Source organism: Canis aureus, chromosome 6, assembly GCF_053574225.1.
Source record: "Canis aureus isolate CA01 chromosome 6, VMU_Caureus_v.1.0, whole genome shotgun sequence".
NCBI lineage: Eukaryota > Metazoa > Chordata > Mammalia > Carnivora > Canidae > Canis > Canis aureus.
Window position 1 is genome coordinate 28,306,937 of NC_135616.1, and position 20,866 is coordinate 28,327,802.

Sequence of the window (20,866 nt, forward strand, 5' to 3'; positions counted from 1 at the left end):
CGGTGGGGATGTGATGCTAGAGATGTCCTGCAGCGTGAAAAATAGCGTTGGCATTTATACTGTCTGGCATTGCCTGCTTCCTTGTGTGGGACCTGCACATTTTACTTGATTATAGCCTCCCCACCCCAATACATACTCACCAGGACAGGGACCCTGTCTGTGTTTCCTGCTCTCAAGCAGGCCAGCACACTGGGGGCTCGGAGCACCTGCCGGGTCTGCTCGGAGAGTCTAGGATGTGAGTGTGTTTTGTTTACCTCGTGCATCTAATATGCTAATGACAGGAGGCAGTAATGAGCTGGCAGGGACCTGAGTGGCAAAGAACTGGCTTCAGGCTTCCCCCAAAGAGGCACCTTAGTGTCAACTGTTTCTTTTGTGAGAGGAATTGTTAAGGGCCGGGAATGTGGGCTTTGAGGGCTGGGAAGAAGAAGGAGGTCTCAGGCCAGAGGAGTGCAGGTCCTGGCAGTGCAGCGATGGGACAGCCTGGGGTGGGCAGCCCTGGGAGGGGGGTGTGGGGTCCTACGCCCTCGTGTGGAGGGGACGGATGTGAATTGAACACATGTATGTAACTCACTGACTTCTCCAGGGGCCCTGGGAGCTCCAAGGTGATGGCACTGGCCCCATGTGCTGTGGACCTCTGTTGCCCTGCTCCTGGCACAGGGCCTGGTGTGGCCACAGGAAGCACAAGGTGAAGGGTGGACCCTGGTTTGGCATTAGAAGGCCTCCTGAAGGCAGACTCTTGAAAGGCAAAACAGCCTCCAGTAAGTCACCAGGTCTCTCTGGATCTGTTTCCTTTTCTGTGAAATGGGTTTGATATGCCTGCCCACGAGCCTGTGTCCCCAACAATCGCAGCGTCCTGGCACAGAGTGGGTCCTAGCATACATTCCTCAGGAGTGGGGAGTGGACCAGGAGGGAGGGAGGAGCAGGAAGTGTACTCTGTTCTTTCACAGAGGACGAAACAGATGTGTCTGTAGGTCAAGGTGAAGCCATCATCCCAAGAGCACACAGCTTGAGTCAGTGAGGGAGCTGAACCCCAGGTCCCTGCCCAGCCTCCTGGGTTGAGTGAGGAGAGGCCTGGAGGGCCCAGCATAGCTCTGAGGAGGAGAGAGCAAACAGACGCTGGGTGGTCAGCTTGGAAGGCCTTAGATGAGGTGTGTAGGAAGCAGAGTAGATCAGCAGACGGAAGTGCGTCTCCAAGGATTTGCACCAAATGGAGGGAACAGGAATAGAGAGTGTGAGCATGTGGGTCTGAGTCCACCCGCCCGCCTCCCCTGCCTGAGAGGATGGCGAGCTGTGGCCAGGGCCAAGGACAGAGGGAGGCATAGGTGTGAAATGCTCATGTGTCCTAGATGTGTGTATGGTTCTATTCTCTGTTCTCACCACCCTCAAGAGGGTCTGAGGGTGGGAAGGAGTGGGGGATCCCAGGGACTTTGCAAACTGCACCAAGTAGAGCTGACCTGAGGCCTGACATCGTCACTTCCATGATGGGTCTGACTCCCACAGCTGGCCAAGGCTCTGTCTTTGTATCCCCAGGTTTTATCCTTTCTCTCAGCTTCCTAGAAATTTCCATTAGACCTCTACTCTATCTTGGCTGAGCTGACTGCACCCCATGGCCAAGAAGGCCAGCTGGGGGAGCTGAGGCCCAGAAGGAGAAAACCGGGCCATGGGGATAGTGAAAGGTACGGCTGTTGGCCTTCTTCCCTGGCATCTCTACACCCAGGCAGCTGGGTACAGAGGCCCTTCCCTGGCTTTCCACATCCTGAGAATTGCAGAGCACCAGAAATGTGGCCTGTGGCCGAGAGGCCAGGCTGGCTGACACCGGAGGTTCCAGGACTGGAGTGAACGAGGTAGGAGTGGCAGAAAGGCAGATGGAGGGACACCTGGGTGCAAAGGCCCCCACTACACATGAGTGTGAAAAGTTGCCACTTGGATCAGAGGCCAGGACAGTACCCTTCTGGCAAGCCCTGGCCTTCTGGGGACTTTGGCTTCCTTGTCTGTGAAATCCTGACCTGAGCAACAGATGGGCTTTGGCAAAATTCTGGGGAGTGAAAATGGAAAGATTCAGAGTTCTGGATTTTAGTCCTGATTCTAGAAGGCCTAGGTGGGACAAGGTGAGACAACGTCCGCCACCCCACCCCCTGCCACCACAGCCCATGGCAGACCTCGGAGGACTACTGCCCTCAATTCTTTCACTAGATATCCAGCGGCACCTGCTCTTTCCCGGTCCTGGCCTGGAGAGGGAGGGAAGGAGAGGAGAGGAATATGGGCTGCCAGACCTCAGTGGCCCCCAGCCTGGGGAGGGACGGGGGACAGATGGACATGAAGGAAGCCTTGCAAAGTGGTATGTGCCCCAGTGACCATGCTTCTGACCACGGAGGCCTGGGGAAGCCAGGGACAGAATGAGTAATGAGGGGGTCCTTACGGAGGCAGGAGTGTCCCCAGGAGCCTTGACAGAGATGGAGAGGAAGAAGTGGGGCTTATTCCCGGTGGTTGGAGTGAACTGGCTATGTGTGGGGCCCCAGGCGGGACAGCAGGCATTTACAATCAGAAGGTGTGCTCCTTAGAAACCTAGTGTCACCTAGCAAGTGGCTGCTAGCCCACCCTCCCCCACCCCTCCTTCCCACCCTCCCTTCCCATCTCAGCAGAGCTTCTGTTCCAGACAGGCTGGGGCTGAAGGGGAGGGGCAGGGCTTAGGGGGCAGCAGCAGCCATCAGTGAGGGCACCGTCCCTGGTTTCAGAGCGGCCCAGACTGCCTCTGCCTCCCATGACCGGTCCTCCCCCCACCCCCCATGAACCTCGAGCCACCTCACTGCCTGTTTTCGTCTGCGGGTCTATATATAGCAATCTCGATGCACACTCTGGAATTGGATTTGATGTAGCCCTCTGGACTCGAGCTAACTTTTGGGGAGTAGTTTTCTTGGGAGGCTGCCAGTCCAATTCCTCCCCCATGAACACTAATTACTGCACAGACCTTCTCCATGAAATCAGCGCTGAAGCCATTCCCATCCAGGCGGCTCTCCAAGACGAAATTTTTCTACTGGGAACCGACAGCCGCAAATAAACCTACCATCTACTTAGCAACAGAGAGCAGGAGCAGGCAGGAGGTGGGGAGGGAGGGGGCGGGGGGGGGGTAGTGGGAGGGAGGGAGGGGGAGGAGAAGAGGGCTTGCTTCTTTTCTTCCTTCTGTTCTTTATTTTACAGAAAGGGTGTAATCAGCGCTCTCTGGAAAGGTGGTACAGAGTGTCTCATAAGACAGTGCAGTGGCCCAGGAGGAGGGGCTGGGCCACCTCCAAGGCCAGTACCTGTTCTTGGCTGCTTGAGCTTGCCCAGAGCCCCCACTGCACTGCTGGACTCCGCTGGGAGCCTGTGGCAGCCCCCTGGCCTCTCCCGGCTTTCCCACCCTAACCTCCTCAAGCACCCTGCAGGCCCGGCCCATGCCTGGACACTGTCTCATCTTATGGAGAATGGCCTCCTTCCACCTTTCTGCCTGGCCAGCTCCCACGCACCTGCTACAGCCCGGACGGCAGCCCGCCTCTGCCCAGCAGCGCCTCCCGACCCCTCCAGTCCCTCCATTCTGAACTGCAAAGGCCTGTGCCAGGCACCCAGCAAGGGGGTCTGCTCTGCCTCCCGGCCCCCTGGCCCCCTGCCCCCTGGGAGCCTGCATGTCAGCTACCAAGGAAGGAGTAAGTTCTAGACTGAACAGGAGCTTCAGAGTACCAGGTCCTGCCTGCAAGGTAGAGGGCCTCTCCCCTACTTCCCGCAGGACCCACCAGAGGCTCAGATCACTCAGGCAGGATGTTCACGGCCACTCATGACCTCAGACTAGGCAGGGCTGGGGTTTAACTATGAGGGTCTGTGTCCAAAGGCCAGAGACGGTTTTCTCTCCCTCTGGACTCCCCTGGGATAGTTGTATGCGCAGCGCCTGCTTCCGCCCACCTCGTGCCTCAAAGGTCACCCCAGGGCCCAGCTCTCAGCTTCCTATTCCCCGAACACTTGAATCCCAAGGACAGAAGAATTTCCCCCTGAATTTTCTCAAGGCCCAGGGCAGGCCCAGGGAGTGCTTAGGACCGCTGGCCACTTGCCAGGTGCAGGCACTCCGGCCAACAAAGCCAGAGAGGCCGTTAGAGCCTGCTGGGGGTCATGACACTCTGTACCAGTCTTGCCCAGCTGATAGAAGGCAAAGCCCCCTCTGCACTGTGCCCAGCTGTGTCAAGCCAGGACCCCTGCCAACAAGTCATCTTTCCAAGATCCTGTCATTTCTGTCTAGGGCCATTTCTGCCACCAAGGCTTGGTGAGTCCTCCCACCTGTCTGGGCCTCCGTGTCTCTGTGATGACTCCTGCCCCAGCCTTCCTGCCTGGGGGTGCGGGGCCGGCAGTAGGAAAGCCTGAGTGCTGCTCTGACATCGGTCGTCTCCTTCAAGGCCCTTGTCCCATGTACCCTGCTTCATGCCCATTTGGGACTCTCCTCTCCCTGCCCACCCCCATCTAGGGTGGATGAGCAAGGCCTCCGGTAAGAAGCATCCAGACTCAGAGAGAACTGCACTGGGTTTAGGAGAGTGGCTTCCTGGGCAAGGAGAGGAGAGGACCCTTGGAAGAGTTCTTTTTTAAAAGAGAAATCAAGAAAATGGGTTATGCCCAGGGACGAGCCACCTTCATTTTTGGGGTGCCTGCAGCCTTAGCTGTAAGGAGGGGAGGGGAGGCTGGGGGACCTGATCAGGGCGGCCGCTCCCATTTCAAGGTGATGTAGGGCAGCGGTTAGAACGGGTCCTGCGCATTGCTTAGCTCTCTGTTGAGCTGCGGGGTTTGGGATAGGTTTCTCAGTCCCTTTCTCCCTCAGTTTCCTCATGTGTAAAATGGGAGATGAGCAGCTCTGGCCTCACTGGGTCGCTGAGGGTTACATGAGGCCATATCTGCCGAGCGTCATAACAGACCTGGTGTTATACGTGCCCCCCGGATCAGCCTTAGCTGTGAGTCAGTAGGTGCATAGCAGCCACCGGGGCATGATGAAGCACTTTCTGTGTGCCAGGGATGTCGTTGAGCACTTGCTTACATTTTCTCACTTAGTTGGTGGCTCTGTTTTTGTTTTTGGTGTGTTTATGAAACGTGGAGAGCCCCAAGAGGCGAGACCAGAGTGCTGCCTGGAACTGTAGATATCATTCAGAGTCCACAGAGTAAGTCCCAGCTCCAGTGACTGGCTGGCACGAGAGGCGTCCTCCAGAGGACGAGCCTGAGCCATGTGGAGCTGGTCACCGCAGGCCTGGGGCCGACAGGAGCATGCATCTCCAGGTAGCTGAGGGCCACCCAGCCGAGGCTGGTGAAGTGGGGCCATGGGGGTCCCTGGTCAGGGCCAGGAGGGAGCAGCTGCTTCTGTAGGGTGTCAGACCTGCCTCCAGCTTGTGTGTGAGTGGCTTCAGCTGGCTGAGACCCTGGGCTTGGTTCTGGGGCCAGCTACCCTCAGCATCGGGAAAGCAGTCTGGGCTCTGCATGCCCTTCCTTTCAGCAGCTCTTATATTTGCTAGTTTTGCTTTCCTGCTTAGGTTCCTGGTTAATTTTCTTTAGAAAAACTCTAACCTCCTTTCAGCAGAGCTAAACTAAACAGGGAACACCTGTCATGGGGGCTACCCTGTAGGGAATACAGCAGTGGGTACAGCTGTTCTGGCTGGGGCTCAGGGGACTAAGTGAGGGTGACTGTGGGAGCCAGGCCCTTCCCTCCTCCCAGGGAAGCATCCCCCTAGTAGCAGGCAGCAGGGCAGGTAGAGATGCAGGCTTTAGCATCAGACAGACCTAGATTCCTGTCTCCTGGGCTGTGTGATCTCAGGGGAGCTTCTGAACCTCTCTGAGCCCCACTTTTGAAACTGTACAAGGGAATTGATGCAGGCCTGTTGTAACATGTGGAATTCCCAGTGCAGTGCCAGACCCCACACATTCCCTTTTTGTGATGTTATTAAGCAAAGGTGTCCTGTGGATCGCTCAGCCCTGCCCTGGAACCTGCCCCTTCCATGGGACAGCAGGGCAGTGGCCTTGGCCCCATGAGCAGGTGTTCTCTCCAAGGCTGCAGGCAGGCTGTGCCTTTCAAAGCTTCAGCCCCTCTGTGTCTCCTCCTCCCCTCCCCACACCCTTCTCCACCCCCCGTTCTTTCGGCATTCTCTGTTCCTTCTCTCAGGCAGTGGATGAGCAGAAAAACAAATCAAAGTTGCCTGCGTGTCCTGGAGCCCGTGATGCTCCCACAGAACGATCCCTTGCTTCCCATTACCCACCCCAATAACTCTTGTATATGGAGTGTGAAATAATTAGCAGCAGCAAAAATAATTTAGGAAACAAGAAGAAACGAATTGTAGAAGCTTGTTTGGGGAAAACACAACGGACCAAAAAATCCACCGTGTAGGGAGATTTGGACAGACAGACTAGCTCCCCAGAGGTCAAGCCCACGGCAGGATCATCTGAAAGGATCCCTTGAAAGGACCTCACTCGAAACCACCTTCCTCCACTGCAGCCTCCAGGAGGGGCCCACTGGTGCTGGAGCCATGGGTCCCCTCATGGGCCCAGGGCGACTGCCCCAAACACATCTACACCCTCATCTTGGGCCATCCTGGAGAGGCAGGTGGGCAGGAAGGAAAGTGGGGAGGGAGATCCAGACACCTGGAATAGTATTAGACCCCCAAATGGGTCTGGTGACCTCCCTGAACTTGACCTGGGTCAGAGTAACAGGTCCTGTACCCCGCAGGCCTTGTCCGCTGCTTGCCTTTGCCACTCAGACTCCATAGCCCCAACAGACACCCTACCTGGAGCGAGCAGCGTGGGACATTAAGGAAATGGAGCTTCCCCCGGGGGACCAGGAAAACATCCAGTGCCTCGTGTTTTATGGCCCTTCTAACTTAGACAAGTTAGCTTCCAATTCCTAAATTCTCTGCTACCCCCCATCCCCCCTGCCACAGCTCCTCACTTCCTGGGAGGTAGAGGGTCAGGCGCCCTTGTTTCCATGTGACAGATGCAAAGGAGTGAGGAAAGCTCACACTCCCGAGCAGACAGTTTCAAGATAAGGGAATGAGGGACCAGGGAGATGCCCAAGATAATCTGCCCAAAAGTCACAGTCACGGGAGAAGGGGCTCAGGGTTTGACCTGGGGCTGATGTCCCTCCCCTTCCTTACCCCTCTGCACAACAGGCCGGGGCCTGCCTGCTCCAGGTCCCTAGCTGGTTCCCAGGCCAGCGTGACTGCAGCCTCTTCTGCTCCCTGGGACCCTGCCCGAGGCACCTGAGACCCTCACTCTCACCTGAATGAGAGCTGGGCTGGGGGGGAGGCCTCCTCTTCCCTCCCCCTCCCTTTAGATGCAGGGTATTTGCATTTGCTTGGAACTGCACTAGAAGGTTATTTTTGAGGGCAGGAGTCTCACCTCTGTCCCTGTGAGCTCCTGTCTGCTAACTCCGGACGACGCATCTTCCCTTGTCTGGGCCATTACGATAACCTCCTAACTTGTCCCTTACCGTCTGAGTCCCAGGCCAGCTTCAGATCTGTCCTTCCCTTGCTCTGAAACCTTCTGTGACTTCCTGTTTCCTCCCGAATCAGCACAGACTTCTCAGCCTTGCCTCCACTGTGACATTGGACTCTGTCATCCCCCTTAGTTGGAGGAATTACTTTTAAATGTTGGCTCCTCGGTGAGACGTCAGCTCATTGACAGCAGCTCTTTGGGTGTCCCTCCCCTTCACTGTCCTCACCCAGAATCACGGTGGCTCCGTAAGCCACGGTGGCCCGGTGTCCATCTCCCTGACACACCACTCCCTGCTAACCATCGCGGCCTGGAGGGCTCTTGGTGCCTCACATTCAACCTGAACGAAGTGGTACCCGCTATTTTGTCCACATTGACCCCGTATCCTGGATCCCCCCACGCAGGTGATTGGCACTCCCAAGGCAGCAGCTTGGGAGTTCTACATTCTCCTTCAACTCACCTACCCTACAGACAGCTCCAAAGTGGGTTTCTCGTCTCCACCTTGCCCCTGCCTGGTGCAACATCATCACTTGCTGACTTTCCTTCCCGCGGCTCCCAAGAGCCTCTGCCACAGCCCCAGGGTTCCCGGGGAAGGCCTCATCTGGGCTTCTCCCTCTCCCATTTCTTGTCCCTGACTGGGCTGAAAGCTGGTCCCAAGTTGCCCTGGCAGATGAGACAGGGTGGGCCCGATGGCAGCACCTCAAAGGCCAGCCTAAGACATCAGAGGCAGTAGAGCTGAGGGAGGTTCTGGTTGGAAGCACCGGGGAGGGAGCGCTGTGCTCACGCCATCAGTCTGGAATCAGCACATGGCATGAGCCAGGGGAAAGCATTTGGAGGCAGGAGGGCGACTCCCTACAGGCAGGCCCCTCTGGGCCCATTTGCTGCACTAATTGTCTGACAGAATTACAGGGCAGGTGTCCAGGTCTGGGGCTGTGGTCTCACCGCGCACTCAGCAGCTGAGGTCTTCTGAGGGATGGGGGTCGGGTAGAGCGCCAGGGAGGTGTGTGTGGAGTGGTGCCCCCCCTCCTGCTGGGCTGATGGATGGCACCAAGTATGCAGAGGTAGGGCATGCCTGTACTCCAGGCTGACAAATGCCACAGGTGCAGCCGCAGGGGACACAAGCCAGCTGCTCCTATCACATCTGCGTGTGTGCCGCTCAAGGTCATGCTGTGAGCTCAAGTGGTCTGGTGGCCTGGGGGCCTGAAGCCCCTCACCGTCTTTGGCAGATGCTCTTAGCTAGCCAGTTTCTTCCTGGCGGGGGGAAGCAGAAGTGGGAGGTGGGAAGGGTCCTCTCCCTCAGAGACAAGCCATGTCCCTCTGCATATGCCAGCACACACCTTGAGATTCGTCTCTAGGCTTGGCAAGAGAACAGCCATCTCTGTAGCCTGCTGCTCATCTGCTCCTAGAATCACCTCTCCTGCTGCCTCAACCCATTCTCCAGCCTTCTGAAACTCGGGCTCCCACTGCTCCTATCCTGGTGTGGCCTTCCCACCCCACAGCCCCATCTTGATAGTTCTGACGTAACATCAAACTCCCTCCCACTGGCAGGGCTTCAGTTCAGCCACTAAATGGACTTCAGCTTGTTTTTCCCCAACTCACTTATACAAAAATGAATGTAATGGAAGAATGCCATCAATTTGATGTCCTCCCCTCCAATTAAAAAAATATTAGCACCTGCAACTGCCTGTCTCTAGTAGAATCTAGAGGATACTGACTTCACATAGAATTAAATACTTGGACATTTCGAGCTCTGCAATGAGCCATGAAGCTGGGATATCCAGGCACTGGGTGCCCCGGCCATGTGGGAGATGTGGTGGAAAAAACCCAGGAAATGGCATCTGAGTTTCTGGTACCTTTGGTACCAAAGGTTGGCCCAAGACCTCATCTATAGCTTTGTCATCTATAAAATGGGGATAGAATTTATCAGACAGGGTAACTCCTAGAATTAGGGGGGGGGTATGATACATAGTATATACTCAGTAGTTGTTGAGTTAGTTTGAATCAAATCTGAGACATTGAAATAGACAAGTCAGCTTGGAGCTTTACCAAAAAAGTCAGAAGACATCAGTCAAATTATCCACCAATTACACATAGCTGCGTGCGCAAAAGAATGGAAGACAGGCATTCACACAGATACTTGTACAAATATATTCACAGCAGCGCTTTTCACCATAGCCCCAAAGGAGAAAGGATCCAAATTTGCATCAATTGATGAATAAATAAAATGTGATCCAACCACACAATGGAATATTATTCAGCTATAAAAAGGAAGGAAATTCTGACTCATGCCACAACATGTATGAATCTTGGAAACACGCTTAGTGAAAGAAGTCAGGTACAAAAGGTCACATATGATATGATTCCCTTCCTATGAAACATCCAGAATATGTAATCCATAATCCACAGAAACAGAAATGAGACTAGTGATGGCCACAGACTGGACAGAGGTAGGAATGGACTAATTAATATGCTCTGTTTAATGCATATAGGGTTTCCTTTTGGGGTGATACAAATGTCTTGGAACTTGATAGAGGTGGTTGTTCTACAATACAGCGATTGCACTAAATGCCACTGAATTGCACATTTTAAAATGGTTAATTTGAAAAAGAAGAGGAAAGGGAAGAAAGCATCAAGGGGAAATTAACACATCAAAGCACATGGGTTTGCCCTCTGTCCCCCACACATGAGCGGAATATTCTAGCCTGGATTTTCAGGGTGCACCAGGCAGTCTTTGCCTCAACCCAATAGAACATGAGTCAGGCCCAGCTGGTTGAAGTACTGCAGAAGCACTGATCTTCCTCCCCAGAGCTGGCACGGGTCTGCTGTATACGGATGGCACCTGGGCACTCAGGGTGCCTCAGCCCTGGGGCGCTCACAGTCCTCCAGGCTTCCGTGGGGACCCCGGCAGGCGTCCCTCAGCCCTGGAGCAAGCTCTGGGGCCTCCCTCAGGACACAAGGCCCAGACTCCCTCACGGCACACCTGCTCTCTCCGCCAACTGGGCCTGTGACATTCTTGGTCTCACACACACATCTGACACATCTCTGTACCCTGGACACTGTCTCTGGCGCCCCGGTGTAGTCTGTCTCCCCAGACTGCGAACACCCAGAGGGCAGGAGCACGGGTCTGTTCATCTCCACAGGCACAGAACACTCAGAACCATCCCCGGCTGGTAAAAAAGGAGAGTGGGTCGTGAGATAAGTTGCTGGATTCCTGTTTCCCTCGTGGCTCTCTGCCTTTTTTTCTTTCTTTCTTTTTTTAACCTGGAGGGAATACAACTTCAGCATCTCCACCCACTTTATAAATACTTTGACAAATGGTTTCTCTCCTGCCATGCTTACCCCAAGCAGGGGCATCTGTCATTTTGGAAAGCAACTGTTTACAGCCCTTCTGACCTTTCCTGCAGAGTCAGCGGCTGGGGGCGGGGGGTGGGCAGCAGAGGAGGGGGCGGCCGGGCCCATGGCAGTCCATCAGGCCCAGAATGTAAAAACGGGAAGAAAGAAAGAAAGAAAAGAGAGAAAGAAAGAAAGAAAAGAAAGAAAGAAAGAAAGAAAGAAAGAAAGAAAGAGCAGAAAAACCCTACACAACTCTGAGAAATTGCCGTCTCCTTGGCAACGAAGCAGCAGTCTGGGGACCTGTGCTCTCCACCCTCCCGTGGCATTCTGCAGAAGGCTCTGTTTTCAAGTCACTCCTCAGCCCCTTTTTTGTCTCATGTCTCTCAGCTGCAGTTCATACCTTGGGGACCAGTGTCCCAGGCACTGGGAAGAGCCAGGCATCTAGGTGGGAAGCATGCACTGAAGCACTGCCAGGAGGACCCACGGTCCAGGACAGCTTCCCCCTGAGCCACCCCATGAAAGTCCTCCCAAGGGAGCTTCCTTTAAGGAGGTTTAACTTTTCCTCTCTCTCCTCCTCCTGTCCCACCTCTCCCCCCCCCGCCACCCTCCTCTCTGCTCTGGTCTTCTTAGGAAAGCCCTCTTCTCCCTGTAGAAGGAACTTGTTGGCCTTTGGGGGCCATGGGTGCATCCTGGTGGCAGCAGGAGCTGGAGGATTAAGAGCTCAGAGGCGCGTGGGGGCCACAGAGGCCGGGTTCTCAATGGCACAGGAACCCAGGCAAATGCGGAAGAAGTGTCTTCCCCAGAGGTTGGGTAAGAGAGGAGAAAACTTCTACCTGTCCCGCCGCCTACTGCCCACCTGGACTGACTGTTCGTGGTCCCGCTGTGGACACTGCGATGAAACACAGACCCTCCCTTCCGTGCTGCGCTCTGGATCCCTTCATCCTCCAAACTCTGGTCTCCCCTCCTCCGAGAAGCCTTCCTCAGCTGCACCAACAGATAATGGCCCATCCTTCTCGGCTGCCTGCCAGGTTCTCTCTTTTAGGGCCTGTCGGTCAGCTGGGAGGTGGGGCGGCCTCCCTAGACAGCTGGGAGTGGCCCTGGGCGGGGAGCGGGCCTCATCCTTATGGGCTTCTCTGTGGTCCGGTAAGGGTGCAGCAAGCGTGTGTCAGCGGGTGGGCAGCCGTGCAGGCTTCACTTCTCGAAGGGAAGGCCTCCGAGAGCCACTGGACAGGGGCATGGGCTGCTGTTACAGAGCGGGTTTGATTTTCTCCATTTTTCCATTCACTTCAGGCCCTCCTTAACCTGGACCAACCTTCTCTCTCCAGCTCCATCCATCAAGCTCTGCTGAACAGCTCTGGTCCTGTCCCTTGGTCACACCTGCTCACTCCCTACCACCCCGCCTGTGCTTACACTGCCCCGGCCTCGGGAACCAATACTCTTTCCAGTCCTTATGCTTATCTTTATTCAACCTGAGCTTTCTACGGAGCCCAAGTGCTCATGGACATTTCCATCCCTTGTGCTACAGCAGTTACAGTCCTACTTCTCCTGTGTGTCCTCTGATTGGTTCATGGGGACCGAAGTTTAATCCTTCCATGTGGATGGTGTGCATGCACGCATGCAGCTTCTGATGGGTGTGAAATGGGCCTCTCTGGGGCTATGGTGCTGCTGAGGCCAGCAGACAAGCGATGCTCAGGGCAAGTCCCTGGAAAGATGGTAACAACAGTGTGTCTAGTTTACACTCCTCTTGGTAGCGCTTTCTGCATTTTCCCTTATCTGACCCATCCCAAACCACCACAGCCCTTATGCTCCCTCTCCCTGGTGTTCGAGAATCTGCTCTTTGCTCCTCTTCTCCTCTTCTGATGGGGTCCTGGATTCAGCACTGAAAAGATGCCCCTCTCCCTACTCCCTCAGGAAGGGGTTGTTATAACGGGAACCAAAGCCGCCTGTGAAGGTTTTCTTGGCCTCCCCTTGGTCAGTGGGGTAGGGCTCCTCCACAGTGTGGCACATCACTGGCAAACATTTATTGAGCACCGACTGTATGCATAACACTGTGCTGGCTCTTAAAGAGAGGAGAAGGGAGAAAGGAGCTTTCTTCCTGAGGCCTGGTATTGATCTCCGGGATCTCAGAGATCTCAGAGTTCACTTGAAGAGGGAGGAAGATGCAGAAACAGAAGACTCAGAGGGTGGTGAAACTGCCTGGACAAAGCCTCTGAAACTGATCCAAAACTGACCCATTGAGCTCTTGGTCCCAAGCCCAAGGAGCCCCCCTGCATAAACAGACTGTTTAAGAAAAGCACAGGGAGTTAGAATTTTAAAAACCTTCCAGTGGTAATAAAATCTGGGGTGTAAAATGGGTTAGGAAATTTATTTTTTCAATATATGATTTTTCCCCCCTCTCCTCTGAAAATCCACATATCTATTCCACTTCAGGTTGGGGCTCCTTTAAAATGGTTTTATTAAAAAAATCATTTACTGTGGGCTTTTCAGTTCAACTTTAACTGGACCGGGTGGAAATTAAAAAAAGGATATTTTAAAAATAAATTATATAAATTACAGCCCTAATTATAAAGGAACTTTTAAAAATGTATCCAAGCATTAAAAGAAAATCTTTTTCTAGAAAAATGCCCCATTTCCTTGTTCCATTGCAGGAGCATAATTTAGATACTTTTAACAAATCCTCGTCCTTTGGAAGAAGCGGGCTCTCCAGGCCCACTTGCCTGTGTCTCTTTCTGCGTGCTATTATTATTTGATAACTTTGGGCTTAAATCTGCATGAGAGCCAATTATCTCTCTTTGTCATCAAGCAGGCTTGCTGTTCAGCAGTGGTTTTTATAGTACAGTAAAAGCCTTCCAGAGCCTGGAGGAGGTGGGTTTGCAGTTCAGATTACACTCCATCTTGCCTCTCCCAGTGATTTCCCTTATTCCTTTGTTTTTGTTTTTGATTTTCATCATTTTCCCATGCAACAAGTTTTCCTCCCCCAGCTATATGCCTCTCTCTGCACCCCCACCAGCCTTCTTCCCATCCTGACCTCCTTCCTTGAGGGTCTCATCCCCTCGAGGTCTTTCTTTCTTGACCAAGGCCAACATTTCTTGGCTCTCCCACCAAAGGGGGCCTAGGGCCTACATCAAGAGTCACACTCTTTCCTTCTGAACTGGTGGAGGTGGTATGGTGAGCACAGCACCCAAGGGAGGCAGGGACCCCTCATTCATGGAGCTGACAGTCTGAAGGGAAGCGTAGGGAAGGTGGGAGCTGGCTCAGTGCCTCGGCAGTAAACCCAGGATGTTGGAGATGGTGGTGCCCCCTCTTGCCTGGGGCCTCGGGAGTTCTGGGGCAGTGGGCCTGGCATGCTGCTCTTCTTGTTCCCTCCGCCGAGAGAAGAGAGGACATAATGATCAGAAGGAACAGGATTTCATAAAGAGGGTGGGGGACCTCAGCCTGACTTGAAGAGACTACACTGGAGAACAGGAAAGGCAGGGCCGGGGAACAGCCCTAGCAGAGGCAGGACCCAGCCTGGATGTGAGTACTTCCTCCCACCGGAAAGCAGGGATCTGTGCGGTGTCGTCACCCAGGCCACCTGGACCAGGCTGGGTACCTAGGGGCACTTGGTGTATGTGTGTGGGATGTATGCAGGGTGAGGGTTTGAAGGGAAAAGGTAGGGAGTCTGGAGATGGATTATTAGAGTTCAGGGTACTAGACCCAGATGTTAAGCTGCCTTTTCTGGCAAAAAAAAAAAAAAAAAAAAAAATCATTTCCTGACTTTGTCCCCTCCTTCGCACGGGACCCCCCCAGCCCCTGCCTGACCAGTGCACCAGGCCTGCTCCTCTGCCCCCTTCCAGCTGTGCACCTGCTCTTCCCTCTACCCCATGGCTCTGCCCCACCCACCTGGACCATCCTTCCATCACTTTTAAACATGCTTTCCTCCTGGAATTCCATTTTCTTTTTTTTTAATTAAAAATTTTTATTTATTTATTTGACAGAGAGGGAAAGAAAGCACAAGCAGGGGGAGCCGCAGGCAAATGAAGTAGGAGAAGCAGGCTCCCTGCTGAGCAGGGAACCTGATGCGGGACTTGATTCCAGGACCCCAGAATCATGACCTGAGCCGAAGACAGATGCTTAACTGACTGAGCCCCCCCAGGCACCCCCTGGAATTCCTTCTTGACCCCAAAGTCCAAGTCAGGGCCCCTGATGGCCTCAGCCACACTAACTCCTGTCCCAAGCAGACTCTAACCTGGCTCCTGGCCAGCAAGGGGGTCTTGGAGAGGACAGAGCCCTAACCCTGGCCACATATGGACCCGCATGTTCATTTGGGCATTCTCACACTAAATATAAATTACTCTCAACAGTGGCTAGAATTAAGTACACATGCACCAGGCCCTGTGGTCAGCATTTTACCTGAGTTACAGCATAATTCTTCAAGCCACATCTTGGAGACGGTGAATGGCTTACTCAAGGCTAAAGCTAAAGCCTACAGACAGGGCGATTTACACCCCAGGCAGGTCTGGCTCTGAAGCCTTCACTGTTTCCATTGCTCTACTGGCCATGGGGGGCTTGGGCCCAGACAGGGTGGCTCAGCCCACAGCTGGTGGCTGGCTTCTGTGCGCACTCCTTCGCTCAGGGCTCGGCACCTGGGGTACGTCACTGCGACTCTCCTCCCTGGCTCACCCCTTGACCAACCTTCTCTCCCCCAAGAGCTGCGCTAGGACAATACCGTGGGCTGTGTTGTCCCTGTGTGCGGAGCCCTGAGAGGAACTGCACCGCCTGCTTCTGGTATCACGCAGGCGCGTACACTCCATCCCAGCGGGCGATTGGTGGGGGCAGCTGTCTCTGTGGGCCTCTGCCTCCCTCCTGGCCCCCAGTAATCCAGGAAAGCTGTGGGGGTGAGTGCCTCCCTCTCCTCATTCTGGCTGGTAGTCTAGCATCTGCGGCTGAGTGCGCTGCCCGTCTTCCCACCCAGAGCGTGCCTGGAGCTCTGGCCCTCCTGGCCATGGGCCAACTGGCTGCCTTTGGAATTGGGGTATAGGTGTGTTCCTGCTGCAGGGCACTCATTTTATTTTTCAAATGAGGGCTTCCTGGAAGATGATGGGAAACTCCCCGGTTTTCGCAAGAGGTATTTAGGGGGAAGTGGCTGCCGGGCAGGGGTGATGGGTCCTCCCATCATCCTCCCAGGAGGTGCCCAGCAGAGATGAGCTCCACCCGCCTTGACCTCCACTCAGCCCACCGCAGGGATGGTGTCCTCACTACCATTCTTTTGCAATTTTAGCAAGAAGGTCACGTGTGTCTGGGAAACCTCTGTGTCCCGGGCAAACCAGGACACTTGTTCACTGCCTTGTCTAACACACTTCTCTAACTGTTCCCGGGGTGCAGAGCCCCAGCTTAGCTTGAGTACCCTCCTTCCCACCTTCTCTTGCCTCCCTCACTGTGGGGTCTGGGAAATGGCTTGTGGGGGGTTTCTTATCAAGCACACCGTTGGGTGATTGAGACAGCTCCAGCTCTGGTTGGGGTGAATGGCATGTAGTGACACCTTGCTCTGTGGGACCTCCCAGGTCAGGGAGGGGGCCTTCCATCCATCGCCCTTATAAAAGATTCCCTACAGCAGATGACCTGAGTTCTTCTAGAAGCTGGTGGGGGGGTAGAGAGGAGGCAATTTCCTGGGTTAAGGGAACTGTAACCAGGGAGACTTTGTAATGGTGTAAAAGATAATGCCAGGACTGGGGGTTGGGGGTGTCTCCCGGCCTCTGAGGTGTGGCCACCGTGTCTGATTAGGTGGCAGCTGCCCCTGCCAGGCCCTCCATTCCTCCTCACCTGGTCACCTTGCCCTTGATTCGGTGCTAGCCACTGTCGGGAGCCCCGTGGCCCCCTAGGAAGGCCTGTGTGGTGGCTTCTCCCTGGCCTCCCACTGCTGGCTGGTAGGCAGGCGGGTGGGCAGGCAGGAAGAATATTACCCCTAAGATAAATGAAGAAGACTTTCAGCCCTTATTGGATTATAGTTTTTATTGAACTTTATAAATTCCAATTAGCAGAGCCCTGGGCAATAAGCGACACGCAGCCCGTGGCTCACTTTACGGCGTGATTATGACCCTGTTTATCCTCCCCTGAACGAGAAGTATTAATGGAAGAAACGAAGGAAAGGGGACCCAAGAATACATAAAAACAGATATTGGTGACACGGAGATAAACAGACAGGGTCAGAGAGAGAAAACAACCACCTCTGGGCGGGCTACGGGGCACAAATGCCCAGGGATTTAGAGAAAGCCACATACTTCAGAGCCCCCTTGGCTGCCAGTGGCTACTGGGACCTGGAGAACATCTCCCACCCTTGGTCACCCACAAGCAGTCTTGTTCTCGCTGAGTTTTTTTTTTAATATTTATTTATTTATTATTTATGATAGACATAGAGAGAGAGAGAGGGGCAGAGACACAGGAGGAGGGAGAAGCAGGCTCCATGCCGGGAGCCCGATGCAGGACTGGATCCCGGGACTCCAGGATCATGCCCTGGGCCAAAGGCAGGCGCTAAACCGCTGAGCCACCCAGGGATCCCCCGCTGAGTTTTATATACAAAGCACAGAGTCCTGGTGTGTGCACTTGTACGGCCGGGCAGCCTACCGCCTCACGTGGCCCTGACTCTACTGCTGCTGACTGGCTCGGGGGGGCAGCCCAGCAGTTCCTTAGTGCTTCAGGGGAGTCCCTTCCTCTCTGAGGATCTGACGGACATGAAAGGCATTCTTCCTAGAAAAATATCTCCAGTACACACACAGGTGTGAACGTATCCACTCACGTATGCATATGTGCACACACGTGCCACTTTCATACAATCTCAGGGGTTCATGAGATCGCAGAAAACTGATCATGGGCCACCTGCACTCACTCCCCCACCTGCCACACCCAAGGGAGACTGAGTGCATCAGATTAAGAATCCTTGAGTTTGGGGTGCCTGGGTGGCCCAGTCAGGTAAGTGTCCAACTGTTGATTTCAGCTCAGGTCATGATCTCAGGGGCATGAGATTGAGCCTCTTGTCAGAATCTGCACTTAGCATAGAGTCTGCTGGGGTTTCTCTCCCTGGCCTCTCCCCATGCTCTCTCTAAATAAATAAATAAATAAATAAAATCTTGGAGAAAAAAAAAAAGAATCTATTAATTTGATGGAACCAAGACCTGTCTCGTGTTACTTCCCCTTGGAAGTGCTAACAGCCCACAGAGAGGTGGGCAGCCTGCAAGCCCAGCCACAGTGGGGGTGCCCCCCCGACCCCACCTGTGTTTCCTTTCTCCCTGAATGCTCAGGTTTGTGTCCACTCACTCCACTTTATTTATTTTTTTTAAATTTTTATTTATTTATGATAGTCACACAGAGAGAGAGAGAGGCAGAGACATAGACAGAGGGAGAAGCAGGCTCCATGCACCGGGAGCCCCACGTGGGATTCGATCCCGGGTCTCCAGGATCGCGCCCTGGGCCAAAGGCCCGCGCCAAACCACTGCGCCACCCAGGGATCCCACACTCACTCCACTTTAAACCTGTAATAGCTGGGCCCCAGAACAGCGGCTGGTGAGAAGAGAGGGATATGGGGTGAGTTGCCAGGTTTCTGAGCCAACGGGGCCAGAGATGGCTACGCTCTCCCAGATCCAAACTCTCACATGCCTCGCTGCACTTCCTGGGGGGAAGAAGCATGCTCAAGGATGGCGTACCTTCCTCATTTTGTCCAGCTTTGTTTGTACCTTCCTCCCCCTGCTGTGGGTGGGTCATCTTTCTCCTAGCCTTCGGTGGGAAATTAAAAAAAGAAAAAAAAAATTCCTCCTATCAGCATTTTGCCATTGTACGGAATCACTCACACAAGGGTACCCAAGGAAGCTTTTGTAGTTTGAACAGGATGAAAAATGCTTCAGGTGTTCCCCTCTGCAGTGGTAGGTAAGTAAGATGCCCAGATCGGTGTGCGGTCCAGAGTATGTCTATCTGTCTGGGTCCATGAGGGTCCGTGGGCCCCCCCAGTGGCCTGGGCCTTGCCTGCCCTCTATGCCTCTGTGATTTATGGAGCCCTGTCAGCCTTAATCTTACTTCAGATAAGAAGTATGGGAGGTGGGCGCCTGGGTGGCTCAGTGGTCCAGTGTCTGCCTTTGGCTCAGGTCGTGATTCCGGAGTCCTGGGATTGAGTCCCACATCTGACTCCCTGAGGGGACCCTGCTTCTCCCTCTGCCTGTGTCTCTCCCTCTCTCTCTGTATCTCTCATGAATAAATAAATAAAATCTTAAAAAAAAAAAAAAGAAGTATGGGAGGTATATAAGCTCCATGGTCACAAACTACTCCAGCCAGGATTTGCCTGATTCTTTGAGAGGGAGGTGAGTACACCAGGGAACCTGAGCAGGAATTGGCGACTGGACTGAATGGGCAGATTTCTGGGCTGGAATCCTGGGGGGAGACCTGGTGTTCCGTTGAGCCCTGGTGAGGTTGTCACTCTGGACACTCAGGCACCAAGATATTGCTGCTTCTACACCCTCTAGTAGGATAAAAGCTTCCAGAGAGCTCGAGGCCCTTGGGGGGGGGGGGGGCGCAGATGACAGAAACTGTCCCTCAGTTCCCTAGTCTGTATTTCCCCCTCTCAAGCCCTAGGCACTCACATTAGCTGAGCTTGACTCCAGAAGAATGAGCTGTTCCTCCCTAGCTCCTGGGAGCAACCCCTTCTTTTTGCCCACATCCTGGGCCCTCCGGCAAGGCCAACAGTACCAGGGCTCCAGGCCCAGAGCTGCAGAAGCCACACCTGAGTGCCGTGTGTGTTTGGCACCTTTCAGAGGACATGCCCAGCAATGTGTGAGTTACATACGGCATGTCTCCTCGCTCTCATTTTATGGTGTAGAAACGAAGGCCCAGAGAAGGACTATTTGGGCAACCATTATTTTATAGCTGAGCAATTCAGCGAACAGATTTTGGAGCTGGTCTCTCTGGTCCAGAAGGGCTTTGGGTTACCTGTTGACCCAGTTGGCAGAGGGCTATAGACTTTGGGTGGTTGTATGGAAAATAAAGTTGATTTTTTCCCCCTTGCATCATTGAAGCCAGTTGGGTGTGGGTGGGCAGGGGGTATAACAGGACTTGAGAGCAGAGCTGGGTGTCCTGGGACCACTGGTACTCTCTGGTAGCGCCATCTAGCCTGGCTGGCACCCGGGCACAAAAAAAGCCCATTTCAGAAACCCTAGGGCTTGCCTAGTGCTGCTAGCACCAATCGCTAGGGCAAGGGCTTTAGCTCAGGTCCTAAAACGTTTCTGGGATTATCCCTTCCCACCTAGAGGGATCGGTCTTAACGATATCACGCAGGTCTTGGTCCTGCATGAATCCCATCGTACGGCCATGCCCATGGGAGATCTTAAGTGAGGAGAGTGTTGGTGCCAGAGCCTCAGGTGTCAGAACACAGGTGGGCTGAGCAGTGGGGGCTTTGGAGTTCCCCCGGAACCTCTGCGATCACCAGGAAAGCTCCTCTGCACATTGCCAACACCCTCCAGGCCCCTTAGCATAGGGAGGAGTCCTTTGAAGGACCAGGGGATCCCTGGGATCTTTCAAAACAGATGAAGAAGCCACCTGCCCAGGCAGCCTCCAGTAGGGGAGGAGGGGGAGGGCGGGAGGACAGTCAGGGAGCCCTGGCACACATCCTGGGGACTGAGGAGAGAGCCCCCACGAAGTCCACCAACTAGCTGAATGACTGTGGCCCTGTCACTCCCCTTGTGGGGCCTCCCTTTCCTCACAGCAAAGCGACAGCGTTGGCACGGCTAATGCCCGAGTTCTGCGCCAAGTCAGAAATCCGCTGAATCCCCTCTGATGTTTCAGGCACGGACGCAAATGAGCACGTATGGAGAACTGTGGCAAGTAATAATGGCCCCCCCGCCCCCGCCCCAAGCACACACGCTCTTTTTTCTCTTCATGCCCCTGTAATAGATCATACAGGATGGATTACATTAATTTTCTATAAACTATATCAACTTGAGTGACATGTCCTTAAGGGTTGGCTGATTGATATCTACAATGCGGTCTTATAATCTAAAATCATATTAATATTAATATTAAAGATTTTCTG

The 20,866-nt window shown here is 54.0% G+C and overlaps 1 protein-coding gene across 50 annotated transcripts in view; it reads right to left on the reverse strand.

Annotated features, from left to right (window-relative positions):
- Positions 1-20,866, reverse strand: part of CELF4 (CUGBP Elav-like family member 4) — a 298,230-nt gene that overhangs the window by 233,041 nt on the left and 44,323 nt on the right. The gene's annotated exons all lie outside the window — the stretch shown is intronic.